This window comes from Megalops cyprinoides, chromosome 13 (assembly GCF_013368585.1).
Source record: "Megalops cyprinoides isolate fMegCyp1 chromosome 13, fMegCyp1.pri, whole genome shotgun sequence".
NCBI lineage: Eukaryota > Metazoa > Chordata > Actinopteri > Elopiformes > Megalopidae > Megalops > Megalops cyprinoides.
The window spans coordinates 22,305,076-22,322,950 of NC_050595.1; the positions used below are offsets into that span (position 1 = coordinate 22,305,076).

Consider the following 17,875-nt stretch of genomic DNA (forward strand, 5'->3'; position numbering starts at 1 on the left):
CCATAAAAACTTATTTTTCGATTTCCCTTTACACAAAATAGGATGGAAATATGCATTATTATTATTATTATTATAAAAAGCAGTAGCATCTTGGGAGAAGCTGTCGTCGTTGCTATCTTCCTCTACATTTCCCAGATTATGTTCATATGTATATACTCGTGTGGAAAGGCTGATGTGTAGCAACTACAAGGTTTGTGAACATTTTCTGTGTGTGTGTGTGTGTGTGTGTGTGTATGTGTGTGTGCGTGTGTGTGTGTGTGTGTGTGTGTGTGTCTGAAAAGAGACATACATGCATATTTAGATATTAATAATAATATTAGTAATATACATGCATGCATATTTAGATATTTTCAGATATTCCGTGTCTTTAAAACAACCATAACATAAGAAATATAAATAAGTAAAGCAGTGATTTAATTTGAAGTCATATCATAACACATGAATACATGCTGTGACAACAATAAAACAAATGAACTGTATACGGCCCAAATCATTCTATTCTATTTATGAAACATTCACACTCGAAACAGGCTGATATATTTCTATGCATTTCAAAAACATCATGCATTATATTAAATTACCCTGTGCCCTGCATTACAAATACTTCATAATAACTTGTGAAGTAACTACGTAATCGCATTTAATACAATTTATAGGCATAATTATAGGCAAAATAACCCAATACATTATAATTATATTCCATAGCTTTTGCTTAAAAGCATTGGCCCTAAAAAGTTTTAATAACAAATAAGTACACATGGGCGTTCTTATCCCAACATACCACTGAATTAGAATAAGATTGGTCGCATTATGATATCCATATGTAAAACGATGCTTTAGGAAATTAATCCGGAATTATTCATCCGCTTTTGCTAATGCGAATCGCGCCAAGATTCTTTATTTTATGGGTGGAGGTTAAAAGGCGCGTTTTATAGGTGACGTATAGTCCTACGTGGGCAGTTATGTCCCAACGCAACATCTCATAGGCCTTTTCCCAGTAAATGATACCTCCTTGTAATTCTCATCCAAGATCATCCTCAAAGACCACTGGGTTTTTCTAGAGAGGGACTGCAACCGTGCGCTCCAGATACTCACCCCTACGGGGTGAGAGTGGGGAGAGAGCAGGAATACGTGAAAAGAAAGGCAGTGAAATGTCGGCGGGACAAAGCTGTTGAACATACAGAGTTGGAAATGCTTCATTCAAAAGAACATCGTTTGTCCTAGGTAAGTGGCTGGTTTATGATAATTAACCTCATTTGGAAAGAGAATGCTCGGAACCATTTAACAGCTCATACTCTAAACTTATTTTTTTAAACCAATCTTAAACGAGAGCAGTTGTGATTATTGTGCTGACAGCGATTGAGTGACGGATTTTTTTATGCGCATCGAGTTTTATTTACATGAGCGAAACATTCCTGCCGAACGGCATTACCCAGGTATCCTATGTTGGAAGTGTGTCTTTTATTCTTGCGAACCCAATAAGATTTTTACGATCCTTTCCCTCCCTTTGGTAGCTGTAGTTGTCAAAGCGTGCAAGACATTTCGCTGGATGCGTTTCACATAGCTCAGAGTGAGCAAAGATCGAAACGGTTGATGACTAAAGTTTATTGCGTTAAGGCGCAATAACGTGCTTTAGTGCTGTAGGGAAACAAAGTGCCTTACTGTGACCCGAACCAAGAGTTTGGATGTATAGTTAAACTGCAAGACACGTCCGCTGACTGTGTGACGGTATTGAGAGATAAAGACAAACAATGAAAGAGGTGTTTTTTTTTCCTTTAGGGGCTGAGTGAGAAATGTTGAGGCTGAAAGTTGGCTTGGCGTCTTTATTTCAGTGTCAGTGGAGCAGATGTAATTCAATAGGAAACGCGGGGAACGATTCCCAAGAACACCTCAAAGTCTGGAAGCTAAGGAGTTATAATTACTCGGGCAAATTACTCGGGGGCCGGGGGGTATGATAAATAATGTTTACCATATACTTATTTATCCATTGATTAAATATACATATAACATTTAGAGACAAAAAAGAAATAAACTTCGTATGGCCTTCACAAGTTTCAGCCCATAGCCGGAATAAATACTAACTTGATTTGTTTCACGGTCAACATTGTGCGCTCAGCGAAGACATCAGGGGGGAAATATTAAGTGGTACAATACGCTTTGATACCGTGTGCAACGTTATTCACTGAGTATGCAGACAAGAAATTAAAAGGCCTATGCATTTCTTTCTTTGTATTGTTATTGTTTCACAGCTTGCAGTTAACAGGAAGACCCAATTCCATCCATATTGCAACCACACGAACACACACTCCATCTAATCGAAACAAATAAAAAATCAGACTGTTTAGTTTTCTGTGTTTACAATTGCTTGCCAGTTTGTTGATCCTGAAAGCGCTCGCAAAGTATCGACCGTAAAGCTGGAGTCCAAGAAGTCCAAACTTTTCAGAAGAGCCTCCCCCGGTCCATGACTTTTGCTTTATGATGAATAGAACGCTTCCCTCCTGTAGTGACACTATCTGCATGCAGTTTGTCAACCCGGCGACCTTTTATCCAAACGCTGTCTGAGGGAAAATATTACACAGGGTCCTGTTTGATGCCAGGGGCTGCCTTCGTTGGAAGTATTCTTGCAGTCATTCACTGCTGTTCATTATCACTGATTTATTCGCCGGTATCAACTAAACAAACCCGCAGTAAATGCAATTCGGTGCACAACCAAGTGTGCGGTGTGTACAATTATTTAGGTGCAGCAAACAGATCACACATTAATAAGTGGAATGTTTCAATCCCTCGGTTTAAATGTGTTTATGTGTGCGCGCGAACACGCCTGCGTGTGTGTGTGTGTGTGTGTGTGTGTGTGTGTGTGTGTGTTTGTGTATGACTGTGTGCCTGCACCCGTTTCCTTAGAAAGAATATGATTTAAGACAATATCTGCTTTCTTGCTTAATTATACACCCTTCATTTCTAAACTCAGGTATACCTCAGCGGATAAAATGCAGCAGGCATGCGACAGGATGCAAGGGTATTTGGTAAATTATCAACTGGTGTACATTTTACAATGTGCAGGAAGGCGGGATGCTTATCAATGCAGGTTGACATTCAAATGACTAATCTACATTTGCCAAACCATTCCAATAAAAGAAATACAAAATACTGTGGGTCCACCCGTAACAAAAAAACATATTTTAAATTAATAAGATAGTTACATTTTAATACCGTTTCACTGGTATATTTGATTGAGGGCTGACCTATTAATTGAGATATTGGCAGTCTTAATTAAGGCTTGTAAATGGCTAGTGTTCGAAGACGGTAACTCCTGCTGGTTTATCATCCCACTATACACACACGCACACATCACACACCACGCACGTACATGCTCTCTCTCTCTCTCTCTCTCTCTCTTTCTCTCCCCCTCTGTCTCACACACACACACACACACCTCTTCTTTCCCCCACGTGTCTGTGATTGGTCACTCAGGAGCCTGCTGCTGAAATGACGTCACTGCAGGCGAGAGCTGTCAGAGGAGGAAGCTCTAAGAGAGAAACTAGAGGCTTGGAGGGTAGCGAAAGCAACGGATGGAACGAGGGAAGGACAACGAAAACGGAATCGGGGAAAAGATATGTAGGAAGAAGCGTGAGGGTGACAGAACAAGGGAAGGGGTGTGAGAACACAGAAAATCTCAGATTTCAGTAATGACAGAAAAACCGGAGCAGCTCTTAAAAAACAAGATTTCCCCATCTTGGAAATAAAATGCCAGTGAACCATGGACCGCTGGACATAGATATTACAGGAATGAGCGCTGACATTACCTTTAAAAAAACACGTAAGCTTGGCTTGCTTGTGTGCTGTCGCCGAATACATTCCTGCGAATGTGTGGGCTATTTCCAGATTTCCCCAGAGAAAAAAAAACAATGCTGTTTTACCACTCGAACCCATTTCCAGCGATGTCACTACATTTACCAAACTGGAACCTTTATTGATTACTGAATCGCGGATGACTCCCTCGTGTCTTTTGGATGACAGTAAGGAATAACCTTTTCCTCAAACTGAGAAGTAAGGACCTTTTATTTAATGCTCAGTGTGATTTTGGTGTTTTGACTATGTGTTGTACGCGCTCTTTTATTCTCTGTAACCTACAGTATGTATTCTCTTTATGGCATAGCCTGTATTTAGGGACTGTGTATAAATAGGTCACTGAACTGTAGTTGTCTTGAAAAGTTAATTGGCACAAGACTCAATTTGTATTTCGAAAACAAGCCGGCACAAACATATCTGATCGGTGTCTTTAAGTGAAACCTTTCTTCTCTGCAAATAGCTGGCCCTGTCCACGCTGCTCTCGGCCACAGCTCGGAGTTGACCCCGAAGCAGCAGCGAAGGCCACGCTCAATAGCCTAGCGGTCTTTCTATTCTATATTCCGTCTGCTCTGTCGGAGTCTCAATTCCACGGTCAAGTCCAAGAACCGAAGAGAAAAGGAATGTAAATCACTTCCCCAAACACTTCTAACAGGAGAAGTGAAGCGTGCACAGTCCCACAAGACCAATTCTTCCTCTGTGCGAGATGCCTTTGTCGTTTTTGTACAGAATCCACTATTGACGTAAATAAATGTATGCTTCATATGAAAGAAATTAGTATTTAAGGATGAGACAAGAGATCGTTCTCGTCTATGTTTTTGTAGTCCTGGAAAATGAAGTTTATGTAGTTTTAAAAGTCAACAAAATAGTGTGGCCCCAGTCAAGTTATTTAAAAAAATCATCATCAGTGTATTAAACAAATTACTATTTTGCATGAACCATTTTATAAAAGCTTTCCCAGCATTCTTGATTCACGCATTGTAAACTTATTTTAAAAGAACAGCATGGAGATCAAATATCCATGTATTGTATTAACCAATGAGGGTTGTGATGACTGTTACGACCAATTTTGTATCTCGGACACCATCCATCAACACAAAGTATTTGTGTGCAGAAGGGATTGTTTAATTGAACTCTTGATAATGAACTAGGAAAGCAAATTAGGATCGCAAGCCCCTAAAACACCCGACCGTGGACATCTACTTTTGCTGTCATATTTGCTCAATATTTTGGACAATACGAAGTAGAGCGGTTTATGTCCATCATATAATCTAGTTCACAATCAACCTCCCTTCTACATAGAAGATAACATTCTATATGATTGTGGCCTCTGGCTAAAAGTATGAAACCGTGGAGTAAAACAATAACATAGCTACTCGAAATGTAAAAGAAGAAATGGCACGCCGTTCAAACGTCTGTTGCTGCCCAACAACGAGATGAACGATGACACAGCCTGGGAACTGTGCAGGGACAGTTAATGTCAATGTAAGGCACCGTTGTTCATCCACACAAATGCTCTGTAAAACAAAACCGTTTAATACAATTTAGATACAATTACTACCCTAGCTTCTGTTCAGCAACTCTTTACACTGGACTGTACCAATGTGCAAAGAATTTCAGGTAAAATATATATGGCATCGGTGCGCCATGTGCTGTGTCTTTCGACTTATGATTGCATGCACCAAACTTAGGAAAATTTTTTTTAAAAATTATGTAACCTGAAAAGATATTTGTCTGTATGTGTAGAAAGAGGGGGGACTGAGGCTGGATTGGGGGGTGGGGGTCACCTATTGAACAGCTAATGAAGGACTATGACCTTGCAATGCATGGGTTAATCCAGGTTGACTAAAAGTAAGTTATCTTAATTAAACAGCATGACGTCAGACGTAATGTGAAAGGGAAACGTGGGTTCATCAGGAGGTTAGGCTAAATTAAACATACCTGACAATTACATCTGCAACTAGTTTAGACAAAGAAATACTAGCATTATAATCTTCCTGTGATTTTAGTTTTATTATTATTTTATTTATTAATTTTTGGTCCTCAGTAAATTACTCTTTTGATTTTTAAACAAAAAACACAGGGTATTGTTGTCACCAAGGTTCACAGAAAGTGTGTGTGTGTGTGTGTGTGTGTGTGTGTGTGTGTGTGTGTGTGTGTGTGTGTGTGTATCCTTTACAAATAGAGGCTAAAAAAACTGTCACACTGTCAGAGAGATAGAATTTGTCCAAAGGCTACATTTCACGGAAGTTAAACATTTATCATAAATTCCTGACTTGCAGAGCTAAAGCTGTAGTATCAAACTTCACTAAGGCAATGATAATATAAGGAAAAATTACGAAGAATAAAATTAATAACACACAAAGAATAATTACACTAATAATATAAAGAATAATACGACCAACACAAACATCAATAATAATAATAATAATAATAATAATGCAGTTGCATTGATATTATTAATAAAACTAATACGGATACTACTAATATTAAAACATATAATTTCAGATAGAGAGCTGCAGGCAAGAACAAAAATAAATCTACCATTCATTGTGTACATAATATGTGTACAACTGTAACTGGTTTACATAGCCACAGGATCAATGATAACAAAAACAATCATCAAAATAATAATCATATCTTTTGAGCGTGCACACAGGGAAAAGTTTTATTTGTTTTCAATTGTTGATTGTTGCATATACCCAATCAAAGTCATGTATCGATACATTTCCGTTGTCAGAGCGTAATCTGCATTATGTTAATAGGGTCACAACACATATGTCGTGATTTGTGTATGTTCCATATGCAAACATTTTCCAGTAATCAAGCGAATGCGTTATATAGCTGTAAATGATATCAGTTTTAAACGAATAAAAAGCGGAATGTAAGTGTTGTTGCCTGTCCTGCTAATGTCAATCTGTCACAATGTCCAGAAAAAAGAGTTTATGGCATTGTAATTTTCCTCATGAAATCCACGAACAGCCTTTGAATCATTTTATTTGTTAATGTAATGTAGTTGTGAGGGCTAAAAGAGGACTGAACACGTGACTGGGCAAGAGGCCGGGGATCCTAAGTTAATACAGTATAGAGACTAAAGCAATTAAATTGTAATTACTCTAAAGAATGCTTTTCTATTCTTTTCCAATGTTTTTATATATTCTATTTATATGAATGCTTTCTCATCAATTTAACCTTATTCTTGCGTAAAAAAGCGTGGTAGAGGTTGTTGTACTAGTATTGTGTTGTAACCTATGGTAGGCTATATTGTGATATGTCCCATGGCAGACTCGTCACCATGTCTGTTTTACCAAATCACAATTGTCTGGCTTCGTTGTATTAATCGGCTGGCGTTTTAGGTCTGTTTTTCATTTCTGTTGTTTTTTATCTACGTGTATTCATTGTTGTTGCGAATTTAAATTACAGAGTAGAAAAATCATCATATTTTAGAATCATAGCGCCTTGATGTGGTTAAGTTAAAGGAAAGGCGGGAAGTGAATTCTGATTTGAATGCAGGGCTTGTTTTGGGCATTTGTGTGGTGATGTCACCAGGCGTGGGTTTATTTCAATGAGAATGGACGTTGACAGAGAGAGAGAGAGCCCTTTCTCAGCCCCCGAGATACCCTGGCACATGGGCTGCATGCAAATAAGACCCCCTGTATGTCTCTCTCCCTCCTGCTCAGTGAAGACTGTTCCCGGTATGGATGCAGGCCCACTTTTTAAACTTCTTAGCAGGGAGGGCAGTGGTAACACGCCAAGAGGTTGGAAATGAACGTCGGTCATTAGCTTCATATCCTGAATATTTTTTATCCTTTCTCTTTCTTGTTTTCTTTTCTTTTTTGATATCAGGTGGAGATTCTCTTCGTGGCTTATATCCACTCTTAACTCCACTGGCGCCGGGCTCTTTTTTTAACCTGGAGAGGGAGTCGGTTGCTATCTTTGGTTATCTAGCTGTATGAGTGTTAATCAGCCGTCATAAAGCTAGATAACCGAAAGTAGAAATGACTTCCAAACCTACGCTCCCCTCAAGGTAGACGAACAACATAACCACGGAGAAATGGCAGTTTGAAAATAAAATGTGAACGACGGACGTCAACGCTCAGTTCTGTGTGTCATAAACGAAAAACTAACGCAACAATAAAAGGTAAGTTGCACTCGTAATTGTGTACAATTTTATGTCAGCCACACTTTACTGATAGCGTGCAGACACAGGCACACATTAAAATGTTTCTTAATTAAATGTACTTGCGATGTCAAAGGAAAATATGAAATCTGTGGGTGTGACCAGGAAATAGTATATAAAAATTTGTAGCTATAGTGAACATTAAATATGATACACCGCTAAACATTTTATGATTAATTGTCCAAGTAAAAATGTAAATCCTTTCAAAGTGTTAAAATGTTCAAAGGGTTGCATAAAAGTATTTATCGGCGAGAATGATGCAGACATATTACGAATATGTAGTTTGTGCTTTATATGAAGCCTCGCTCTTTTAGAAGGTCAAGTTCTTGATAATTTGATCACTTTTCATGGGTTTTGGCAGTTTCTTTTGTGCCGAGCCGAGTATCTTTGTTGAAAGTGAAGTGGAGCAGAAATTAAGGGGTGGTTTTGAAAAGAGGGTGGGTGGGATTTTACAAGGGCATATCCTTAACGTCCAAACTTGCACGGCTTTGGAAGCACTGCTAGCAAAGAAGACGCTGTTTCGTGTTTGTATTTTTTTTATATATATATTTTTGTTTTCTATTGGAGGATTTCAGACTCTTATCTACTTCATAATGAAATAACCATACTATAGGCAACATTCCGGTTTTGACACTTGTGTCCTATATGCTAGTAAGAGGATACAGCAAGTTCAGCCGCATTCTGTTTAAGGGCATTTAACAAATGTGGGACATGTAAATGCGTATAATAGACAATTTTCAGTGGTAAAGTGTCTCTCCCTGTATTTGTTTATATAACATATTTTAATGAATTAATATTTTTGGGGGGAAAAAAGAGATTCTAATTTGTGAGAAGAACTGGGTGATTGTGGTGATGGTTTGCACAGAACCAGATTCTAAAAAATTGACCAGCCTGTTTTTTGTTAATCTATATATTTGTCGATTTAATATCTCATCTGTTATCATTGCACTCTTTTGCTTAGGAGTTGGGAAAGTTGACAACTTCTCTAGTCATTAATACACAGATTTTTGTGCATGGGCAAGTGTGCCTGTGTTGGGCATGAGTTCAGTAGTATGGGATTAGTTTTCTTCTGCTCCCATAATCTCCCCAGATTGACCACATTGGGAGCTGTCCATTCAGCTCTCTCCAAAACATGGTGCTGAATATTAAGCAGATCGCCTCCTGGGTCAAGTGCTCACTCTTTCACCCATTTCACAACCTGTCTGCCTAAAGATGTTCCTCTGAAATAGTTGTGACAGTGAATTCACTTGTCCCTCAGAAATTTCAGTCTGGATTAAAAGTGTACCTAATATTTAATTGACGCAAAACATGTTAAAAATAGTGCTAGTGGACATTTCATTTAGAGAAAAAGAGCAGCTAGTATCAAAAACCGAAGCACAGGCACATTAATATATGCGAGGCCTAATGTAACAGCAGTGAAAGCCTACATATACATACACACACACACATGCAGTCTCTCACTATTTCTCTCCCTCTTTCTCCCTCACACAGGCGTGTGTATGAATACTCTCTGACATGCATGCAAACAATATGTACAGACGGACGCCGATTTAGAGCACAGCATGAAAAAGCAGCATTAATCCAAATTTACAGCGCTAATCCCGTGATCTGTTGGATCCCACATGCAGAACATGAATTAAACACTGGATTTTCCACAAAGTGACCTCAATTGTGACGCATTTTCCACCATCTGTGAGCAGAAAGGACACTTTATAGACAACCTATAACTACTGACATCACAAAGAGACAGACAGATATATTTGTAAAATCTACATGTTACAAGTGTGTACCAAGAATGCATAAAGCCTTCGTAAACCGGCGCCGTTAAGGAGGGTATTTATTTTGCGATGACGTGTAGTGGGTAAGGTATTTTTTTAATTGGAATTAAAAGGACTATAGCTTGTCGAGGCATTCAACAGGTCCGCTGGAATAGGGCGCTATACACACATCCCAGGAAGAGAAAAACACTTCAGATGTCTGTAGTTCTTGTAGATATTTTTAATTTATTCTACCTCCCGCGTTAGGCTCACAATTGTTTCCCTTAAGCGTAGTTTAAGGTATTGTGTCGCGCTTCTAATAACTTGGCCTAAAGATTCGAGTACCTTAACCAGCACTTTTTGCACGGTCCTTCACGCTCCCTATAGCTGACACTCAGAAAGTAACTGCAATAGCAGAGCTTAGAGTGCTCTAGCCGGGGACGCGTTTCATTCAGCCCCAAACTACTTGCGGCAATAGAGCCCACAGTGGCGCTCAAAGAATGACGTGTCCCTCAATGGCTGGAGCGGGGTCCTGGCTAATTGGTTTGATTCAATGAGGTATACTGGATTTGTGAAAAGTCCGAGCGAGGTTTTCCCACGATCAGGCGGGAGCTCTTCTTCTTCGGTTTAGATAGTGCCTTTTAAAAAGCACTGGTCAGTGTTCAGCAAGGAGGAGGAGTTGTTTCGGGGGGGAAATGACAGCAGTGCTCAGGAAATACTTGCGCCAGGGAAGTGGGTGATGTGTACACACCACGTTGTCTTTCTCTATGAATACGTTCCAAGATAGCTGATTAACATTGACTTTCTGCAAAGTATGCAGAAAACCAAAAGAGGTCCCCGAATGCAGCAAATAAAAATAGGTTCGGTGCTTGGTCTGCACTGTTGAGGCCCACGCCTTGCTTTCATCCCTGGGCTGGAAACTGTGCATAGGGACTCCCCTTTTTTATACAATATATCATATCAACATCAACACCCTAATATCTCCATTCTGAGCCAAACATATGAGCAGTTGTTATTCCGTGTACAAAGTATCACATTTCACCTGTTTGCCTTTAATCATCTTAATTTCCAGGTTTAAAACACCAAGATATAGACACACTCTGCCACCTATTAAAGTATTTATGAGTGCCATTTTGTTCACATAGACTTCTCTGAAAAGTTATGTATGACACTGCTTACGAATACAGCAATTTAACGTGCGCTTCACGAACGGATCAAAAGAAGGTTTTCAAGTCTGAAGATATTTGTAAAAAAATGTGTTAAGTGAAATTTTGGTCCAAGAGAACAGAGCAGAAACAGAAAAGGAACCATTATTTCTTAATCTACACAGGGAACCAGTCATAGTCATTTCCTAATGCTCCTCTTAGCTATTTTCCATGTAAGCCTGTAGACTGTGGCCATTTTAAAGTGAGGAGGCAGCCCATGCCTGCAGTACACTTACATTTGGAGTGACCCTGAAAGTGAACTCACCCGATTGTTGGAGCACCCTTGACATGATTGTTTTATTACACGTTTTATGATCTTCCTCTAATTGGTGGGGTATGTCTGTTCCACTGGTTGTATAGCAGGAGGGCAGTAGCATTACCATTTGAGGGACAGAGAACCTGATAGCCACCCACCCCCCTGCCTCCTTGTCTCAGTCAAGTATAATAGCTTTAGTAAGGGAGAGTCAATTGCCCGAAATAATTCTGTAGGGTGAATTTCAAGAGATTCACCAGAGAGCAGAAAATCAGGTTTAAATTTATATATATATGTATGCATGCGCGCACACACACACACTATTAATTTGTGTATATATATATATATATATATATATATATATATATATATATATATATATATATATATATATATATATATACACACACAAATTAATTGTGCTATAAATATATAAAAGTTCAGTCTAGGTTTGCTTTTGAGGTATGAAAAATATATTCCTACAGAGAGTTGAAAATGGAGACTTTTGTTGTTCCAGATTAATGGGAGGTGAAGATGGCATTTTGGAGAATTGTACAACAATGTGTGCTTGTATATTCTTGTATAAATGTGTGTGTTGCACTGATAGTGACCCAGTACGACCCAAATGCTGGTTTGCGGGGGAAATACACCTTTAGTTGGTTTTGTAGTATTGTTTCAACATAATTAACAGTATGATTAACTGGGTGTGGAGAGCTGAAGACACTGTCAGCTTGTGGTTGAATCTAAAGCATGAAAAACTTAAAAATGTCCCCAGTACATGTGATTAAAGGAAAAATGATAGTGTCGCAGATATTTGGTAGGAAAATATTAATTTATTCCTCTGGACTGCATGCTCCTCAAAATGTCTCATCAGCACAACATCTACAGTATCTCAAGGGTACCTCATATAACACTTATTCAATAGCCTTGATCAGCTTTGAGTTTTTCCCCAGACACAGTATAACAAATTTCAGCAAACTTTTCTTTTTTTAATACTTACACATAATGTTTCTTTAATTACATCACCCGGCCAAAGCAGAAATGTTTAGCCAATAGCCAAAAAGCACTAACTTGCTCAAAAACATGTCAATTGAAATCAACCAAGGTAGATTCATTCAGGCCTGATACAATCCAGGCTTAATTCACTTGCATCGGATGTCGTGATTATTCTCAGCAGTACCTTAAATTTACCTTTCTGAAATGACTTTTATTCTGGCTACTAGTCCATCATTGGAGATGTACCTAATTCCAAATCATAAAACAGGCTTACTACTTTTACTGGTCTCTAAATGGAGATTAGATGTCCAGCCAGAGAAACCCCACCCTGCTCAGTGATATTGCCTGGAGAGACCTGTGCTTCATTGCCTGGGAAGGACTTTGGGGAGGTAGAATGGCTTCAGAGCCCAGTGGTGTGTGAATTAGGAATTTTTATCAGGCTCAGGTCTTGAAGGGGGCCTACACAGGCCTATAGTTTCACCTTTCCCCTGTCAAGTATTTCAACCCATGCCAGCTACCCTTCCACAAGGCCAGATTCCCAAAATTATGGGAGTTGGACCTAGCCCTGAGAGTTACCATATGAAAAGCAGACAAGGCTCCTTAGATCTAGGTCTTGTTATTGTGCTGGGAAGGGAGATTGGTGACTACAAATTGAAAAATATATTGTTTTTAAACATACTTAAATGTTACTTATGTGTCTTATTTTACTCAGGAGCAGTTTGACAGAGACATCCTTTTTCATACTTGTGTGTACAAGCATATGCAGTGTGTCTGTGGATATCCGTGGAAGGGTGTATTGTTTATATTTAGGATAAATAGTACCAATACACTTTGTATTATCTTGTATTATCTTCAATGCACATGTTAATGCCACTGTTACTTACAGATGCAGTAGATATCCAATCATTTTGATAGGCATATTAACAGATTCCCATTCTAGTGGAGACTTCAAGAGATGTTATGAATGTTATATTTTATGGAACAAATATGCTTTTGATTATTATTTGATTATTAAGGTTTTTCATCAACATTATGTAAATAAAAGGATAAAATTCCACATTGATAGATTGTGAATGAATTAATGGATTTACAGCCAATTAAATAAATGCAGTCTTGTGTTTCTTGAAAACGTCATGACTCTTTTTTTTTTTAGTATAACGCTTTCATTAAAAAAAATCATATATTTCTGTTGTAGGTTCAGCTGTTTATAAGCAGCAGTGATGTTTTGCCAGTAAATGGAGAAACGCTGCTCTCCCAACGTACCAGTGCATTAATGCAGTGTGTGGCGACTTCAATTTGAGAGAGAGAGAGAGAAAAAAGAGCTGTTTTGATGTGGTCTCAGTGTGAGGCCTCGTCCCTCTCTTAAATATACTTGAACTTGAGCTGGGTGCCACTGCAGTGGCTCCGTGCCACTCTCTCGGGTTCAATGTGGGCAGCCGCAGTGCCTCCCCAGGCCTCCGCACATAATCAACTCCTGCCCGCGCCCAGCCACCTTCTATTATTGTTGAGGGGCGGGGCCACGGGCCCTGGCTGCGCGGGCCATCAGCCCTTCCCCTGCAACACACGCTCTCTCGAAAGCACAGACGAGCTTGGTTTCATGGGAGGTCTCACTCATTAATCAAAGAAGCTGGAGAGTGTTGGAGTGCCCTAGACTATTCTTTTCAATAGGTAACGGAGACTCCTAAAAAAAAAAAAGGGGGGGGGGGGCCTCATGCATTCATTCTTCTGATTTCGGAATATCTTGGTAACCGAGTATGTTGGTTGGCATAAAATGCATGCAACTCTTATCATGTGTATTTTCATTAGAGATAAAAATTAGTTAGTCTTTTAATTAATCTAGTAGACATGCAATCTGTTCTTTATATATCGTTTATCAATGTACAAAATATACACAAGCACACAAGTTTTCCCACAAGGTGAAAACCCTTGATTTTACAATAAAATCTTTTCATGTTGTCTAGGACAGATCCAGTGGCTACATCGGTTATTTGGTGAGAATCCTGAAGGCCCATTTCAGCACAGAGAATGTGGGAAAAAGACCAGGTAAGCCAACAGCAGAACACATTTATCGTTCAGCTTACAGCATTTACCCACACCAATCGCAGCGTCTGAACAAGTATTCACGTAAACCTTACGCTTCCGTAAAAACCACTAACCTTAAACAACAAAAATGCCAAACCAGAGAAAGGACTTTTAACAAAAGACCACACCCTGCAGAGAGGTAATTTGCATACCTCCTGTGTAATGGGTTTATAAGGACGCCCACAGAAAGATAACAATGTATGGGATGAAAAACGCGTGCCTTGTTTTCCCATGCAACCATGAAAGATGAGCGCTTGCCGGTGCTGTGCCCCTGATTAGAGAGGACTCTGTCTGGGCACCCCTGTGCTCCACAGTGCTTTTCTGCAGCACTCCCTGCCTCCCCCACTGGAAGCGGGTCTAATATGAAGATGTATAAAGACTCTGGAATCGTTTCCCGTTAGTGGCAGCGTGACCCAGATCCCGGGCTGGCACTCCCTGCTGAAGGCAGGTTAAGATGCTGTCTCTACCTGCTTTGTTGCCGGAGCACCCGAGAAGAAAAAAAAAAAAAAAAAAGCGCAGCACAGAGGAGGATGAAATGCTGGAAGTTCAGCATCTGCCTCAGTGTGACTTTTTCTGTTCTGTTTACAAAGAGCCTGTCTCCCCCTCTTCGTCTCATTTATGTTTTGGCTTTGTTTTTGCCCCCCTGTCTCCCTCCCCGCCTCCATCTTCAGAGACTTAGCCTCCCCCCTCCCCTGCAGGCGAAGGAGTTAGGTTCCTGGGTTTCACATGGGCCTGCTATCGCATTTATAAGAATATCATTAAAATCAACCCAGCACTACAAACAATGCCACCACTGCTAACTCCATGCACACGCTAAAAAGATGTGTGCTGAACTGCTTCCTCATTTATGAGTGTATATGGTAATTGTATGTTCTGTATGCACATGGATGTTTTAGATGGTTTGCTGTCAGAGTGTGAGGCATTAGATGGTCAAGGAAATGATATGACAGATGAAGGGCTTCTTGCAACCAAGGCTGTCTCTTATCTTTATTTTAACAGCTTTTGTCAATCGGTGAGTGAACACAGACAGCTAATCAGAATTTCACAAACACTAACCTGTATACAGTGCTCCCAGATATCAGAAAATCCACCACAACAAACAGCAATTTTGTCTGAATATCTAGTAGTTGTCATGTAGCTTTGACAGCAATGAAATAACAGGAATTGTCCTGTTTTAGCTGTGGTGTGGATTTCTTGTCAGTGTGCCAATATTTCACGGTTTCTAATATTTGGGAACAGGCCTCAGCTCAGGTATAATCACCGGGTGTGCAAATGCAGTAAATGGAAAAATGCCTTTGGGACATTAATCAGCACTTAACACTTCCGAGTGGCAACAACACAGCCAAGGTCACGATCAGCTTTACTGCCCATGAGATACTAGAGAAGAAACTATACTGAAAGGCTTGTTTAAGGCTTGCGATCATGGATATTTATAATAGCAAATTATATAATGGTGCAAATTCATAAAACACAAGTTAAATTTTGTCTAATATGTAGAGTGTAAAATAATTTGGTAACATACACCACTTTACCCTCTTCTCAGAATCAGGTTTGGTCAGCCAGCATCAAGAGCAAAAATGCCCTATTAATTAAGAGCGATACTGCTGATAACTCATCAAGCTTGTGGAGCTGTTTGCTTTTTATACCGACTCCCATGGAATGCATAGTGATGATTAGGAACACAGATAATGGCCATTTGTTGTATAATTGCAGCGTTTAAAGCTAAAGTAGATACACACCCACACAGGCCAGGAGTCTGCATCCGCATATGTGTAGAGCACAAAGACGCATATGTGCCACCGCAAAACTGAAACCACCAAAGCCAGTTCTAATATCACACGATCCATTAAGATTACAATCAAAAGCTCTACCCTAGAAACAACAGTGAGACTAGAGACTCACAGTGCAGTGACTTCATGTAGAATACAAAGGAATTACAGTTATTCCATCCCTGCCGGTTTTTTTTTCCTCTAAAGAAACAGATTATACTGTAGTTGCCATGGCATCGGCTTGGCAATAATAAAATGGGACTGTTTTTAGTGCTTTATTTTCTTGTTTCCTCACAGCGACTGGCTGTTATTCCTACCGCGTCTTGATGGAGGGAAAAAATGGCGCGGTCGTCAAAAAAAAAAGAAGAAGAAAGGAAGAAGAAGAATGGCCAACCCCTATCCCCCTCTCCCTAACCTCCCGCACCCCCAACCCCCCCCCTACCACCCACCCACCCCTAAACCACCACCAACACCACCACCCACCCACCCCCCACCCCACCCCTGGGAGCCTTTAGTGCCATCTGTGCCCCCTGAGAAACCAGAAAAAGCAGGACACTTCCACCCAGTGCCAATGAGGGGACAAAGAAGCTGCCAGTCGCCAGGCTACCCCCTCCTCCCCTCCACCCCCCCCCCCACCCCCATCCCTGCCAGATGCCAGAGTACTGTACGACAGTGTGTGTGCTGAGGAAGCCATCTTGATGGGAAATCTTTCTTGCTGCACCTAAAATGGCTGTGTTGGCACGAGGTAGGTTGCACCATTGCCTTCTGTCAGCATTGGGTTTCTTCATTTTCATCACTCCTCGAATGCAGACCCCCCCCACCCCACCCCCCACCCACCACGCACACACTCTACTCTCAATTCTCGCCTATCTTATCTCGCTAATTACCACAGAGCGTTACGGCAAATGCAAAGTGAATGAACTGGCACGGGCAGGAGGGGAAAGCTGCCATTTTCCTTGTCGCTTTTCTTTAGTGCCCCTGCCCCAGTCACCCCTCATCGTCATTTCTCAGATACCCTGCAGAAACCTTTCTTATCGAATTATGTTATTCCTCATTATTTTCGGTCAAAACATCCCTCCCGTCCACCAAAACATGTGTGCGTTAATATCTGACAACCATTTAATGTGCCACGCTTGAAACGTCAATTTAAAATAAACTTTAAAAAAACAATAATGCCCCTCTCCACTCATTGCCTTTCATCACACACACACACACACACACACACACAGAGCTTTATGTAAATCGCAGATGACATAAATCAGGTCATTAGAGATTATGTACTCTCAGCTTCCAACCACATGACTTCGATGGTTCAGTCTTAATGCAGGATTTAAAAAAAAAAGAAAAAGGAAAAAAGGAAAAGCAAAAGGTATGCATCATGCATAAATCTCTTTGAGGCATGGTTCTGGCTTGTTGAAGGTTGACGAGGAAAAGGTTGATTGATACAGAATTGCTATTTGATCAAATGCAGTTTGATCATTACATCCCACCATGTTTGACCGCACACTCCACCATGTTTGACCGCACACTCCACCATGTTTGACCGCACACTCCACCGTGTTTAACCGCACTCTACAGTGACACTTGCTTGCCCCCTTTCCTTCACACACTTCCATTTACATCCGTTAACCTGTATCTACATAATGTTAATGTGCAGATTTCATTTACAGCGATGAGAAATGTCTCCAATGTGAAAAATAAATCCGTGGCACTCTGATTAAAAATACTAGTTTTAAATAGGCTTAGGTGCTTTGTAAGGTTATAATTCCTCTATGATTATACTAAAT

At 40.1% G+C, this 17,875-nt stretch overlaps 1 long non-coding RNA gene across 1 annotated transcript; it reads left to right on the forward strand.

Moving 5' to 3' along the window:
- Window positions 1-7,858: 7,858 nt before the first annotated feature.
- Window positions 7,859-16,511, forward strand: LOC118787802. Its single transcript, XR_005005393.1, has 3 exons — window positions 7,859-7,987; window positions 14,199-14,280; window positions 16,386-16,511. It is a non-coding gene; the product is annotated as an uncharacterized LOC118787802 (long non-coding RNA).
- Window positions 16,512-17,875: the final 1,364 nt, after the last annotated feature.